The following is a 14,320-nucleotide window of genomic DNA, read 5'->3' as shown; positions in this document are numbered from 1 at the left end:
AGGTCAGCCCTTGGAGGTCAAGTGTACATGCGGTGAACTCAACAGGAGTCAACTCCCTAGGGACTCAGAGCCATCCCTGGGTCCAACTGTGCCAAAGCCAGATGCGCCTCTGCGCTTTCCTCTCCTTCATTTGAGCCTGAAAGAATCCTGGCTAATACAGCTTAGCCAGTACCGCACCCTTCATGAAGCTTTCCCCAAGTTCTCCGGGCAAAGTCAACGCACGGCCAGTCCAGTTCACCTCCTGGGGCGGGGTGGTGGTGGTGCAGACACTGCTGAGTACTTCACATGCATTATCTCAAGTCTTCTCAACAACCCTAGGGGAGATGCTGTTATCCCCATTTTACTATGGGGGAAACCGAGGCACGGAGACGTAGGTGTATCATAAGATGCGAAATGCGGGGGTATCACGTGCATCTCTTGCCTCTACAGATTCTGTCTGCTCCCCTGTCCACCAGACTCCTGGCTTCTTGCTCTGCCTCTGCTGGGGATTCTTCCACCCTGAAGCTGACCAGCTGTCTCCCCACAGGCTGACCCTTTCCGGGCCACATCCCAGTGTAAAGGGTCTGGCTCCCACGTGGCCACCAAAGGGGCTAGAGACCACACCCCTGAAGCATGGAGGGAGTTCATTCTCAGGGACGCACTCTGAGCAGTAGGAGACAAGGTGGGAGGACAGATCCCTCGCCTCCCTCCCTTGGACCATTTGAGGCACGTTTCCCACGTAAAGCAGTGACCACGTGGTTCCACATCACCTCGTATTGCTTCCCATCCTCCCCTCCATCCCCTCTCTTTTTCCCTCCCTCTTGCCCCGCAGTTCCCCCTCTAAGTCAGCAGCACTCAATCCCCAACCAAAGGCTCCATTTCCTGGGGAGCACAGGCAGCGTGGCTCCAGGGTCTGCACTACACTGTTGCAGAGAACGTGGGACAAGAGAAAGATGCATTACAGCATCGCCCTGGGACGGGGAGTAGGTAGGGGGACAGGGACAGTGCCAAATTCATCAGATCATTCCCCTTTATCTTACCCCCCCAACCCCGCCAGCCATTCACTGTGTTTCATCTGTCAAATCCTCTCTGACCTCCCCCTGTATTCAAGAGCCCCACTAACCTCCATCTGGTAGAGAAGAGTCTGTGCTCCTTGATGCCCCACTTACTAGTAGGTGATGCTGCAAAGGTGCTCAGCCTCTCCGCACCACTTTCCCCACCTGTAAAATGGGGACAAGGATGGTCTTACCACAGAGGACTGTTGAGAGGCTTAACTGACACTTGGTTTTGTGCCTGGCACATAGTAGGCGTAGACACCATTGTTGATGCTCTCTGTTCAATGTCACCTCTTCCAAGTACAGCCCTGCTCTCTTGAAAATCTCCCTCTTCCATTCTCAGTCCCTACTGAGTATATAGGGCTGTCCCCCACGCCAGCCCCATGCCTGTCACCAGACCCAGGCCAATCAACACATCCCAATTTTGACCTCAAGTACTGGCTTAGGCCTGGGCAGGAGACCCAAGTGGGAGTGGTCCTTGTCACAGTGTCCTGGAGTTTCTGGAACAATAAGGAAAGAGGTGCTTGCTCTTTGCTGAGATCATTAGCTTGGAGCTATCAGAGGCCATTTTTACTATTTGGCCATTTGAGAATGATGTCAGAAGACAGCAGAGCCCAGAGGTGGAGCAGGACACAGAATGCTAATGATGTCTTTGGAGCTCCTGCAGCTGGTCATGGCAGAAGCCAGTTAACCCCTGGTATTTTTAGGAATTAACACACAAACCGAATTTCTCTGTTTTATTGGCTTCAGCCAGTTCAGGTTGAGTTTCTATGACTTAAAACTGAGGTGGTCTTGACTAATCCAGTAGGTTCTCTATATAACTGCTGTTGTTATTGCAATTAATATTATTATTACAAATGCATCACCAGGAAGATGCAGCCATGAGGATGCCTAGGCCAGGTTCCTCCAGGGCCTATTGCTGCTCTCCACACATTATACCCTGGATATCAGCTGCCCGGGCGTGGGGGGATTCATGTTTGCTGCTGATATATCCCAGGTAATTGGTGTCCGCCACAGGGTAGGTGGGCTAATAGACGCCTGTTGCATGAACAAGTGAGGTAGGCCCATTGCCCACTGCCTCCTCCACTGTGTCCTGCCTTCCAGCCCCCTTGCCAGGTACACATTTTGCCCTCTCTGCTTGTCCCTGGCCACTGTCCGAACGCACTGTGGTGTCTGCCAGGAGGCCATCTTGGCAAACTGAACTGTTGTTCTCAGTGTCCTTCTGAGGGCCTCATTCATCCCTTTACCTGTTTAGTGTTTTTTTAAAAAAATCTTTATCAAAAGTGTCCATTATAGACTCCTATCTTACACCGCTCACAAAAATTAAGTCAAAATGCTTTAAGGACTTCACTGTAAGGCCAGAACCCATAAAACACCCAGAAGAAAACATAGGAAAAAAGCTCCTTGACATGGGACTCAGCAATGATTTTTGGGATCTAACACCTAGAGCACAAGCAACAAAATAAAAAATAAGCAGGATTACATCAAAGCAAAAAGCTTCTGCACAGCAAAAGAAATCATCTGCAAAGTAGAAAGACAACCTACAGAATGGGAAAAAATATTTGCAAATAATTTCTGATAAGGGGTTAATATCCAAAATATATAAAGAACACATGCACCTCAAGAGCGAAAAAACAAGAAGTTTAATTTAAAAACAGGTAAAGGACCCAAAGAGACATTTTTCCAGAGATGTACAGATGGTCAACAGGTACATGGAAAAGGTGCTTAACATCACTCATCATCAGGGAAATGCAAATCAAAACCACAATGAGGTATCGCCTCACACCTGTCAGATTGGCCAGCATCAAGAAGACAAGAGATAACAGATGCTGATGAGGATGTGGGAAAAGGGGGATTGTAACCTGGGGCACCCACTGTGGAGAACAGGATGGAGGCTCTTCAAAAGATTAAAAAGAGAAATACCATAGGATCCAGTAATTCCACTACTGGGCATTTACCCAAAGAAGACAAAAACACTAGGTCGAAAAGATACATGCACCCCTGTGTCTATTGCAGCATTATTTACGGTAGCCAAGATATGGAAGCCACCTAAATTTCTGTCAACAGATGAAGGGATAAAGAACATGTGGTATATATACACAATGGAATATTACTCAGCCATAAAAAGAATGAAATCTTGCCATTTGTAACAACATGGATGGACCTAGAGGATATTACGCAAAGTGAAGTCTGAAAGACAAATACTATATGATTTCACTTATAGGTCAAATCTAAAAACAAAACAAATGAACAAACAAACCAAAAAACAGACTCTTAAATACAGAAAACAAGGTGGTGGTTGCCAAAGGGAGGTGTGTGTGTGGGGGGGGTGGCAAAATAGGTGAATGGGATTAAGAGGTACAAATTTCTAGTTATAAAATAAATCATGGAGATGAAAAGTACAGCTAGGAAATATAGTCAATAATATTGTAATAATGTTGTATGGTGACAGATGGTGACTACACTTATCATGGTGAACTTTGAATAATGTATAGAATTGTCAAATCACTATGTTGTACACCTGAAACTAATATAATATGGTATATCAACTATACTTTAATAATAATAATAACAAATTTTTAAAAATTTTAAATAGAACAACCCTATGATCCAGCAATTCCATTTTCGGGAATATATCAAAAGGAAATGAAAACACTATGTCAAAGACATATCTGCACCCCCACGTTCATAGCAGCATTCTTTAAAATAGCCAAGACATGGACATAACCTAGGTGTCCATTGACTGGTGAATGGATAAAGAAAATGTGATACACATGCACACACACAATGGATTATCATTCAGCCATAAAAAGGAAATCCTGCCATCTGTGAAACGTGAATGAACCTTGAGGGCATTCTGTTACGTGAAATAAATCAGAGAAAGACAAATACTAAATGATTTCACTTATATGTAGAATCTAAAAACCAAAACTTATAGAAAAAGAGATCAGATGTATGGTTACCAGAGACAGGGGAGGGGATGGGGGATTGGATGAAGGTGTTCAAAAGATACAAACTCCCAGTGATAAGACAAATAAGTTTTAGGGATGTAATGTACAAGATGACAACAATAGTTAACACCACTGTATGGTGTATCTGAAAGTTAAAAGCATAGGTCTTAAGAGTTCTTGTCACCATAGGGAAAATAACATGTTTTTCTCTTTGTCTTTTCGTATCTATAGAGAGGATGCATGTAAACTAAACTTATTGTGGTAAGCATTTCACAATGTATGCGGGTTAAGTCCGTCTGTTGTACACCTTCAACGTTCACAGTGCTGCATGCTAATTATCTCTTGATGAGACTGGGGTGTGGGGAGGAAGTGTCTATTAGGCTGGATACTGGAGAGAGATGGAAAAATGATTAATGCTTTGCCTGCCTTCAGGGAGCTTCTGTGTTAGTGGAGGTATATGTTGACAATTTGGGTACAGTTATGTAATGTTTGGCATTTGGATAATTATCTGGTTTTCTTCTACAGACCAGATTGTGAAACAACTCTAAAGAGCATCTTTTGATTTTAAGCTCAGCTGGAGCTAATCAGGTTATCTAAGACAAGTTGGCAATGCAGGTAGGGGGCCCTGAGATTCGGGGAGGGTAGAGAAGGGCCTCCTACGGGCCAAGCTCTATACTCGGCCTCTCCAACCAATCTAATAGCTAAACTGTAATCACTGTCCCATTCTACTGCTGGAGAAACAGGCTCAGATGGGTGAAAAAAAAAAAGTCCCTGAGCAGAAATGGGATCTGGACCCAAGTCACTGTGCTGTAGCTGGGAGTCTCTGGGGCGGGGGGAGGGAGGGCTTCGGAATTGATAAGAGTTCTGGATGCCCAGCTGACAGAACAGGTTGCCCGCCAGCTCCCATAGAACCCGGTGTGCTTGGGTAACAGCTACTGGTTTCCCTGTCTCCCACCCTCACCCAGACTCCCGGTAGGAGTTGTATGTTGCACTCATCCCCATGTCTCCCACACCCTGGGCCCTCTATCAGCGTCTGGCCCATGGTAGTCTCAGCATCCTGCGTGTCTGTTGGTTTGGTCCCCAGCATCCCTTCTCCCTTTCTTCCGATAACAGCCCTGCCCTTCCCTTGGAGAACTCCTCCTCTACCGCTCTACGGCCCCCTGGGATATTTCAACCTTCCTGGCAGAGAGTCACATGACCCTGGGAAGGCCAATCAGAGTTCATCACGCCCTGGATTGGCCCAAGGGGTGGGCATGTGAGCCAATCACAGTCCTTCCCTGGAATATTCTGCATTTTCCCCTTGGATCATGAGCTGTATCCAACTCCAGGGTGACCAGTGGCCGGGGGATGGAGCCTGGGAGAATGAGGCACTGACGGAGTCAGTGGCAATCAGCCCCTCTGCCTTTCCATGTCTGGTGATCAATTCCCATGCCCTCTGTAACTTTTAGTTATTATCAAAATAACATAAGAACGTGGTAACAAATCGAACAGTACAAAAGAGCTCGTAAAGGAAAACAACAGGCCCTGCCCTGTTCTTCCCGCTTCATTCCAGAGGCAAACTATTTGACACATTTCCTTTTGTATTTTTTCTGACGTTTACCTTCATAACTCTAGATAATATGCTTCTACACCCATTTCTTGGTTTATAACTTTAGACCGAATCCATTGATTTCTCCGAAAGGTCTGTGAGAACTGAGTTCACTTACACTCCTACATCCTTCTTCTCAACTGAGATTTATAGCACATCTACTAGGCACCTACTGATTGCCGATATCTAAATGTCTATTTCTTTTGTTCAACTTTAGGTGGTTTATCTTGTCTTGCCAGCCCAGAATAAGAATAAATATGGATGTCCCTACCACTCCTCTGCCCATTCACATGCCACCTTGGGCAGCAATAAGATTTTTTATGTTGTCTGTGGCGTTCATATTTCCTTCTGCCCCATAATCAAGTTTTTATTGCTTTGTCCACATGTTGACTCAAAGGATTAAAAGCCACGAAACTGCATTTATATGACTATAATTGTTAAATACTGTTTACTGTAAATACCTGCTCTTAACTGAAGCTCATTGGATTGGGGTTTCTGTTGGTTGTGGCCAATATGTCCCAACTTACTCAAATTTTGGTGGGATTGAATGAGATCTATCCATGTGCCATGGAGACAGAGCTCTTCCAGGGCTGGATTAGTGGGCCTGGGACCTGCACAGTACCCAGGGCCTGTGCCCAGAAGGGCTCTGTGCTTGGTTTGATGTTTTGCTGTCACTGTCTTGAAATTCATAATCACTTTTGAACAAAAGTCCTCACAATTATATGGCCGATCCTGAGCTCATCACCTTGCTGACAGAAGCCTGGACCTCCTGAGAAACTCTCCTTGGACAGGGAGGAAAGGCTGGGCCCTTAGGCAAGTCCTGAAGCAGCCACAGGAAACTAAAGTAAAATGCCATGGACCTGAGCATTGGCTGGTGAATGTAGCCCACCTTGTGAGATCAGAATGGGCTTTTCCAAGCCTCTTCTTACAGAGGGCCAAAAGGTTGGCAAACTTGGGCTGCAAGAAGGAGGTGGGATTATCCACACAATACAGAGAGCACCAAGGCTGAATGGTTGGCCCCACGGTCCCATGCTTATAGATGGCAGGTCCTAGATTCAAATCCTGGCGTGATTCCTCTCTTCTCTACCATCTGCCTCCAGAGTAGTGCGGCATGTGATGCAGCGCCGGGGTTTGAGTTCCAGGCCTGCTCCCAATTTGCTGGGTTTCCTTTAGTGAGGGGCTTGCCCTCTCTGGGCCATTTACCCCAGGGTCCACTGAGAAAGTGGATAAACTTTAAAAGTCTCTTTCAAATAGAATCACTACATGCCAGATAATAGAAAAGAGTACGTTTCTTCTATAGACAGATTCCAGCTAATAAATGTAGAAGGAATGAAATATACCATTTTGCACTCCCTAACAAATTCATTGCTTGAATGGCTGCTAACATTACATTAAAAAGAGAATAAGATACCGTGTGCCTCTTGATAGAAGAACTCAACACTATCTAATGAGGTAGTCTTGGCCCCCCCCCCAAAAAAAATCAAACTTCAATCTGATCAAGCCTCTGCTTCTAACTACCAAGTTCCAGGATAGAGGATAGAGGAACATATTCTCTTACACCACAGGGCAGCAATAAGCAAAATGCCACAAGACAAACAGCTAGTTTCTTTCCATGAATACAAAAAACAAAACCAAACTCTAGACCCAAAGAAACTCAAAATTGATTTACCCACCGATTACAAGGTGTAGACCTTATTTGGATCAAAATTTAAACGATTAAAAAAAAGCAATTATGAAAAAAGCAATTATGTAACAATTGGAAATTTGAACAGGGACTGGGTCTTTGCTAATATTAAGACTTTTGTTTTTGGTGTAATAATGGTGTTGTGATTACGGTTTAGTTTGTAAGGAAGAGTCCTTTTCAAGATACACACTGACATATTTATGGATGAAATGATGTCACATTTGGCATCCTGCTTCAAAATAATACTGGAGGAGGGGTGTGGATTGCGGGGGGAGTGGATCTGGATGAGGCAGGATGGGCCATTGGGTCGAGGATTCTCATAGCCGAGTGATAGGGATGTGAGGATTGGTTTTATTATTATCTCTGACTTTATACGTATAACCAATTACAGTTTTTAAAAGTTTCTTTTCAGTTTTTCAAAAGTTCCTTCAGCCTGTAGGAAGGGTCCATGATGGCCCCAGCTGAGAGTGGGAGATGGAAGGGGAAGAGTAGCCACGCCTTTTCTGAGTAGGGCTGGGGGCCTGATTTAGGGAACACCAGTTCTTCTGTGGAACCAGGCTGGGCCCTGGGCTGTTGTGGTCGCTATGTCCAGACTCCGATCTGAAGCGTGGCTTTCCTGGTGTTTAGATGAGCTCACGGAGCCGGACGCTGTAATTGTAGAGCCCTGGCCGCAGCCCACAAGCCCAGCTCTCCCCTCCCTGGGGGACGCTGGCTCCGCATTCCAGGCACATCCGCAGCCACGTCAAACTATCTGGCCGCCAGCACGGGGCAGGAGAAGGTGCAGCAGCTGGTGGGAGCTTTGGGGCATTCCCAGACATATTTCCCACAACTCCCCTGGTGCCGGTGGTGCGGCCAGGGCCGGGCACTGAGGACCCAGAGGGTCAGAAGGCCATTCTCAGGCCCAACACCCAGGAGTGCTCCCCCAAGGTAGTGGGTGCTGACCACCTCGGTGCCCAATGTGCCTACGTGACCTTGACAAGATGCTTTCCCTCCCGAGGCCTTGGGTTCCCCACCCAACAGAAGGCAGCTCAGTGTTTCTCAGTGGGCTGCTATTGACCTTTAGGATGGATAATCCTTCTTAGTTAGCCTTCTCAGCCCCCTGCCCATTAAATGCCACCAGCAGTCCCTGTCACTATGGCAACCAAAAAATGCCCTACACATTTCCAACCACCCATGGATTACAAACCACTGTGGGTCTCTAAGGACCTTGCCAAGCCCATGGTTCTGTGCATCTGTGTTTCTGGAGAATTCAGGACAAACTGAGGAAAGGAGGGCCGAAACAGTTCATGTGGCTCACAGTCTTGTAGGGAGATGATCTTTGGATGGGTCTTGAAGTCTAAGTAGGAGTTTGCTAGGTGAGCAAGAAGGTATGGGGACTGGGCGAGGGGAGCCGAGGCTTCTAGGTGGAAGGATCAGCCTGGGTATGGCCTGGAGGTATGAAAGAGCATGTAGCGTCTGGAGAAGTACAGAAGTTCCCTGGGGCCCCAAGCTTTGGCCTGTGCTGAGAAACCAGGCAGCGGAGGTGGGACATCAACTGTGGACCACAGGGAACCAGCCAGGAGGTTCCAATGGGGCAGGAGCAGGGTTTTCCACTCCAGTCCCTCTGGACCGAGAGATCCCCAGCACCTATGCACGAGCCAGGAGAATGTCTCCGTCTTCCTAGGAAGAATCTGTGGGTCAGAACTGCAGAGGATGCAGGTCCACAGCTGGGATCGCCTGCCGCAGTGGCTCCCGGATGGGAGAGAGATTGGGAGGGGGCTGCTCAAGCTGCTCAGATCATTGAAGAGGCCTGCATGGGTGAGCAAGAGTGTGTGTGTGCGGACTCCCAAGAAAACAAAACCAAACACATTCCATAAATTAGATCGTGCCCAGGCTCTGCAGGAGACAGCTGGAGTGGGGGACCCTCTGGAAGGGGGTTGGGCAGACCTCTCAGAGCAGGTGGCTCTTGAGCAGAGAATTGACTGTGGACATTTGCTGGGCTTGGGCCATCAAAAGCACTCTCCTTCCCCACTGGACAGAGCCCACCCAGCTCCCTCCGCCCTCCTCTAGCCACAGGGTGGACACGGGACCCCGGCACCAGTCAGAACCTCCTTCTGAACCAGGCGGAGTGCAGAGGGTTGGAGACGCCCCCACCCCACCCTGCCACCTCCTGCCCGTCCTTCCAGTCGGCCTTCTAGAGCGGTCTCGGTTCTTGCCTGTTGCCCCGGGGACCTGGTTTCCAGCCTTCGCGCCCATTTTCTGAGCCTGTGTGGGTGTGTCCATCTCTGTGGGTTTGGTTTTGGCTTTGAAAGGAGCGAAAGCCAGAACAAGAGTGCAAGGGGAGCCGATGAGGCTCGCTGATGAGGTTCGCCGGGAATCTGTTACACTTTGGGAAGGGGCTGCCGAGGCCACCATGCCCCCTGGAGCCTGCCCCTCGGCCTGGCACACACCCATGCACGCCCACTCATGCGCCCTGGCGGGCCTCGCGGGAAGGAAATGCCAGCTGCATTTCTTTCGGCCTCTTTCAGCCTCCCGAGAGACTCCTCCGCTTCGACGCTTCCTCTGAGGCCATGTGAGTAGAGCAGGCCCAGTGGCCTGGGCGGGCCTCCGGCGGGGGCCTGTGACTCAGGGCTCAGTCAGGCGGAGGCCGGATGTCAGCGCCATTCACTGGGCCACGAGGAATCTCACTCTGCTATTTATAGGCAGCCCGACTGCTGGCCCAGCCTGGCGGGGAAGAGGCAGCCTCTGCGGTGGGGGTGTCGGGGGATGGGAGCAGCGAGTCCAGGCTCAGGACGAAGCCAGGCCTCACCACCCCCTCCACCTGCCTCAGGGGCCTCCAGACTAGGAGTGAACTGGCCTAGCTCTCCCACTCCAGAAATAGTCAGGGCTGGGGCAGGCCAGGACAGTGAGCCCGGAGCCTGCATGACCCATGAAGGGAGCACGCCTGAGGTGATGGACACGTGGGTGGCCTGGCCTGTCATGGCCCTGGAAGGGTGGGCCTCGTGGGAAGGGGTCAGGTGAAGGTAGCCCCCAGAGGCCAGGTGTCCTGAAGTTCCACCCCAGAGAACTCACCCTACGCTTCCTGTTTTGGGGTCCCAACTTGCTTCATCTGTCAAAGACCCCTGATCCCACCTACCATCTTGCCCATGGCCAAGATGGCTTCTTATTCTTAAGAAAGCTGAGATTTGATACCTATTAGGAGTCGGGCCCTGCCACATATATTCCCTCATTCAGTCTCACAAAGCCTTGTAACATAGGTATCAATAAGCCCATTTAACAGAAGTCAAAACTGAGGCTCAGCATGGTTAGTAGTTGCCTGGCATGGAGCATGTGCTTGTGCACAAATGTGCATTATGTGTACGAGTGTGCAAAGGGGAGCTACATTCCCCTGTCACGGGGTGCTGTCAGGAGTGAGTGAGATCACATTGGCTGTTACTGGTTGCCATCTCTTTATGGAGCACCCATCCACGTGGCTTACTTTGTCCCTGGTTGAGCTTGCATCTCTGATCACATTGGAATACTCATGTGTTATGTGTCTGTCCGTCGCCTACACTGGGCAAGGTGAGGAAAGAGTCTTGCTCCCCCTGTGACTGCAGTCCCCACCTCGGAGCCTGGAACAGAGCCATTGCTCTTCCTCGAGGACCTTCAGAGGCTCCCCCACGCTCAGACTCTGCCTCTCTGCAGCAGCCCTGCTGGATGCTCTGCTGTGCGGGCTCTGTGCTCCCGGCAGACACTCAAAAACTAGAAGGGCCACTGCTTCCAGAAGGGCTGTGGGACTGGGAGCCAGGCTGCAAGCTCCAGGCCCTTCGTCCTCATGGCCTTCTTGTGGGATCCAATTTCCTGAACAGGAGGCCCTTCCAGTGGAGGCTCCTCACCCTTCCTTCCACTCCATGCACATCGCCTCCTAAGAGGATCAGCAAACCTCAGGATCTTTTCTGGGTCTTGTAAATTTTGCAAGCCTCTGACAGTCTCCAAATGTCACTGCCCTTTCTCTTCCCAGCAGGACACAATGAGGGCACATAGGAGGGGAATAGGGTTGGAAGTGGAGGGGGCAGGATTGGTTCTGAGGTTCCCTGAGGACTTAGGAGTTCAGGTAAAGGGAAAAGAGGCCCCAAGGGGTGAAGATCTTGGGGAAGGGAGGTACACCTTCAAGAATGTGGACAGAAGAATGGGGCACCTGGGTGGCTCAGTCGGTTAAGCGTCAAACTCAGTTTCAGCTCAGGTCATGATCTCAGGGTCCTGAGACCGAGCCTCACGTCAGGCTCCACTCTGGGCATGGAGCCTGTTTGAGATTCTCTCCCTTTTCCTCCCCCCTCTGCCCCTCCCCCTGCTTGCAGGGGCTCTCTCTCTCAAATAAATAATAAAATCTTAAAAAAAAAAAAGAAGGAGAAGAAGAATGTGGCAGAAGATCTGGCTGATTGAAAGGCTGAGGCATGGAGTCCTGGGGTGTGGTGATGAGTAGTAGGACGCTGATCTCCCAGGGCCTGGGGGCAGGCTAAGGTTCCTTCTGAACACAACATTGGAGCCAGTCAAGGGCGTCAGGCAGGGTGCCGTTTAGAAAACTCCTTCTGGCCCCGGGGGTAAAGGGCCTGGAGGGGACAAGCTGGTGGCAAGAGGACCAATTAGACAACACTGCAGCCTTCATGGTGAGAGATGAACTTGGGAGGGGATGGAAACATGGGGTGGGCGGGAGGGGAAGACGGAAAGAGCTATGATGTGGCACTGACCGGCCTCCCCAAGGCCCAGCCTACACTGATGAAGGTTGAGGTGACCATGGTGGGAGAGGAGGAGAAGGCCCAAGAGACCCTGTCATCCGCGCCAGCTGGATGGGTGCAGAAATGACATCATTTTCGTGTACTTAACACAAGGTAAACAGGGGTGGAAAAACTCAGGCACTCATTATCTAACTTGGTAGCTGGTGGCTGGCTCCTTAACAACCGGTTTTCTGGGATTCTGCAGTCCTCAGGCAGGGGGGAGCCGGACGGAGGGGCTTCCCTTCCTGTGCACAGTGAGTGTGACGCTGGCCCCCTTTGCCTGGGCCTCTTCCTTTGAGTCATTCCCTCCATGTTCATGGAGCTCAGGGCCTGCTGAAGGCCAGGCACCTGGCTAGCCACTGGGGCATGGTGGAAAGCAAAGGCAAGTGTGGTCGGGGGGATTTGATTTTGGCAACCAGGTGGGCTTGAGACCTCAAAGGTAGGAAGTGGGGAGACCAGTGGGGAGGTTGTTGTAAGCATTCCAGCATAAGCGGGACACATCCTAGAAGACACCTTGCAGATCATCCAGTCTCACCCTTGATTCTACAGATGGGTAAACTGAGGCCCAGAGAAGTCAAAGGATGTATCTAGAGTCATATACTGGGCGAGAAGCAGGGGCAAGACTAAAACCCAGGTGTTCTGATGTCAGTGCTTCTTTCTGACAAATCCACTGAGAACTGGCTGACTTAAGAATAGAAAGAATGAAAAACAGCAAAGCATAGAGTCTGGCCTCCCCCTTAGCACTCACCACCCAGGCATGCACACGTGTGGGTTTTCCAGAGGGTCAGAGAGAGAAATGTCTTCTTGCTGGGTGGGTCCCAAGTGCTTTCCCTTTGTCCCTGGAACCCACCCCACAATCCAATCCGATCTGAGGCAGGAGGAAGAGCTTCCTCCTTGGGGAAAGAGCTGAAGGCTGACCAACAGCGGCCAGGCAGCCTCAGGGGAACGGCCCATGAGCCACAGTTTGCTGCCTCCTCGCTGGGAGCGCCTGGCCTCTCTCCATCCTCCTTCGATGGAAAGCCCCAGTGAGGGGACAACTTCCCAAGGAGGGCCGAGGCCCAGCAAGTCCCTGCAGGCCCCCCACACTCAGGGGGCTCCGGGCTTTCCCTTGCAAAGCAAACCACACCCACCCACTCCTCCCCCAAAATCTGGTAGGTTTTATTCTCTGCCTTGAACAACAGCAACAAACAACAGCAGCATTTCCTTTTCCTAACGTCAGGTGAGTGCAACAGACAGCATGGAGAACAGCTGGAGCACTACCCCTTGACTCTGGACAGATCGCTAGCTCCCCTGGGCTCCAGGGCCCCCATCTGTGTTGGACCTCAAGGTCCCTAAACTTCACTCACTTTTGAGTTTGAATAACTACTTAATATTAATGCCCAAAGCTACTAAATCCAAGCCCCCCCCTTTCCCCAGCAGCGCTTTCTGGGAGCCCCCAAGGGGGCCTCCTACCTGTCCTCTGTGGCCCCCAAAAGATGGCCACACCCTAATCCTTAGAACCTGGGGATAGGTTACCTTACACGGCAAAAGAGACTTTGCAGGTGTGATTAGGTTAGGGGTCCTGAGATGGGGAGATGATCTTGGATTATCCAGGTGGGCCCAATGCAGTCACAAGGGCCCCTGTCGGCCGGGGCGGAAGCATCAGAGTCAGAGAAGACGATGCAGTGACAGAAGCAGGGGAGGCAAGGCTAAGGTCGGAGTGATTCAAGGGAGGGGCCATGAGCCCAGACGAGCCGGCCGCCTCTGGAAGCTGGAAAAGGCAAGCAAATGGATTCTCCTCCAGAGCCACCAGCAGAGATGCAGCCCAGCCAGAAGTTTGATTTTAGGACTTCTGACCTCCAGAATGCGGGAGAAAAGTTTGTATACGTTGTAAGCTACTAAGTTTATGGAAGCTTGTTACAGCAGCAATAGGAACCCGGCTTGCGGGACCAAACTCCCGTGGACGGATGGCCACCCCCATTCCTCCTAGACCACCCTGCCTGTCCTCTTCTGCCCCTTCTGCTGGGCCACTGCCACATCCTTGGTGGCTCCAAGGCAGCCGCCTCTGCTGGCAACAGTTTCTACATGGGCTTCCCCCGGCGCCTGAAGTCTGGAGGTCTCTGCCTATTCACCCCAACAATGAACATCTACAGTCTTCACGGAAAAGCACTCTTCGTGGCTCCCAAGGGTCACACATCCACACCTGCTCTCTCCACCCTCAGGCTGGAGCCCCTGCCACAGGACAGATGGCACCATCCTCACTGATAATACTTCAGCTGGTCTCTGAGTGGGGCTCCCTGTACTAGAAGTCCCTCACTCGTTCAGGAATTCTTCTCAAGCACCCCCATTTT

General features: G+C 50.3%; 1 long non-coding RNA gene across 2 annotated transcripts in view; it reads right to left on the bottom strand.

The window, feature by feature from the left end:
* Positions 1-14,320, bottom strand: part of LOC145717389 (uncharacterized) — an 87,657-nt gene that overhangs the window by 11,056 nt on the left and 62,281 nt on the right. For both annotated transcript variants that reach the window (XR_014140569.1, XR_014140570.1), the window contains exon 2: positions 1,103-1,199. This is a non-coding gene — a long non-coding RNA (uncharacterized LOC145717389). The remainder of the gene's footprint in view (positions 1-1,102; positions 1,200-14,320) is intronic.

The sequence above is a fragment of the Leptonychotes weddellii genome, chromosome 15, assembly GCF_054177405.1.
Source record: "Leptonychotes weddellii isolate Sample4059 chromosome 15, ASM5417740v2, whole genome shotgun sequence".
NCBI lineage: Eukaryota > Metazoa > Chordata > Mammalia > Carnivora > Phocidae > Leptonychotes > Leptonychotes weddellii.
The sequence above is the reverse complement of the archived record's forward strand: the minus strand, read 5'-3'. Positions and strand labels throughout refer to the sequence as shown.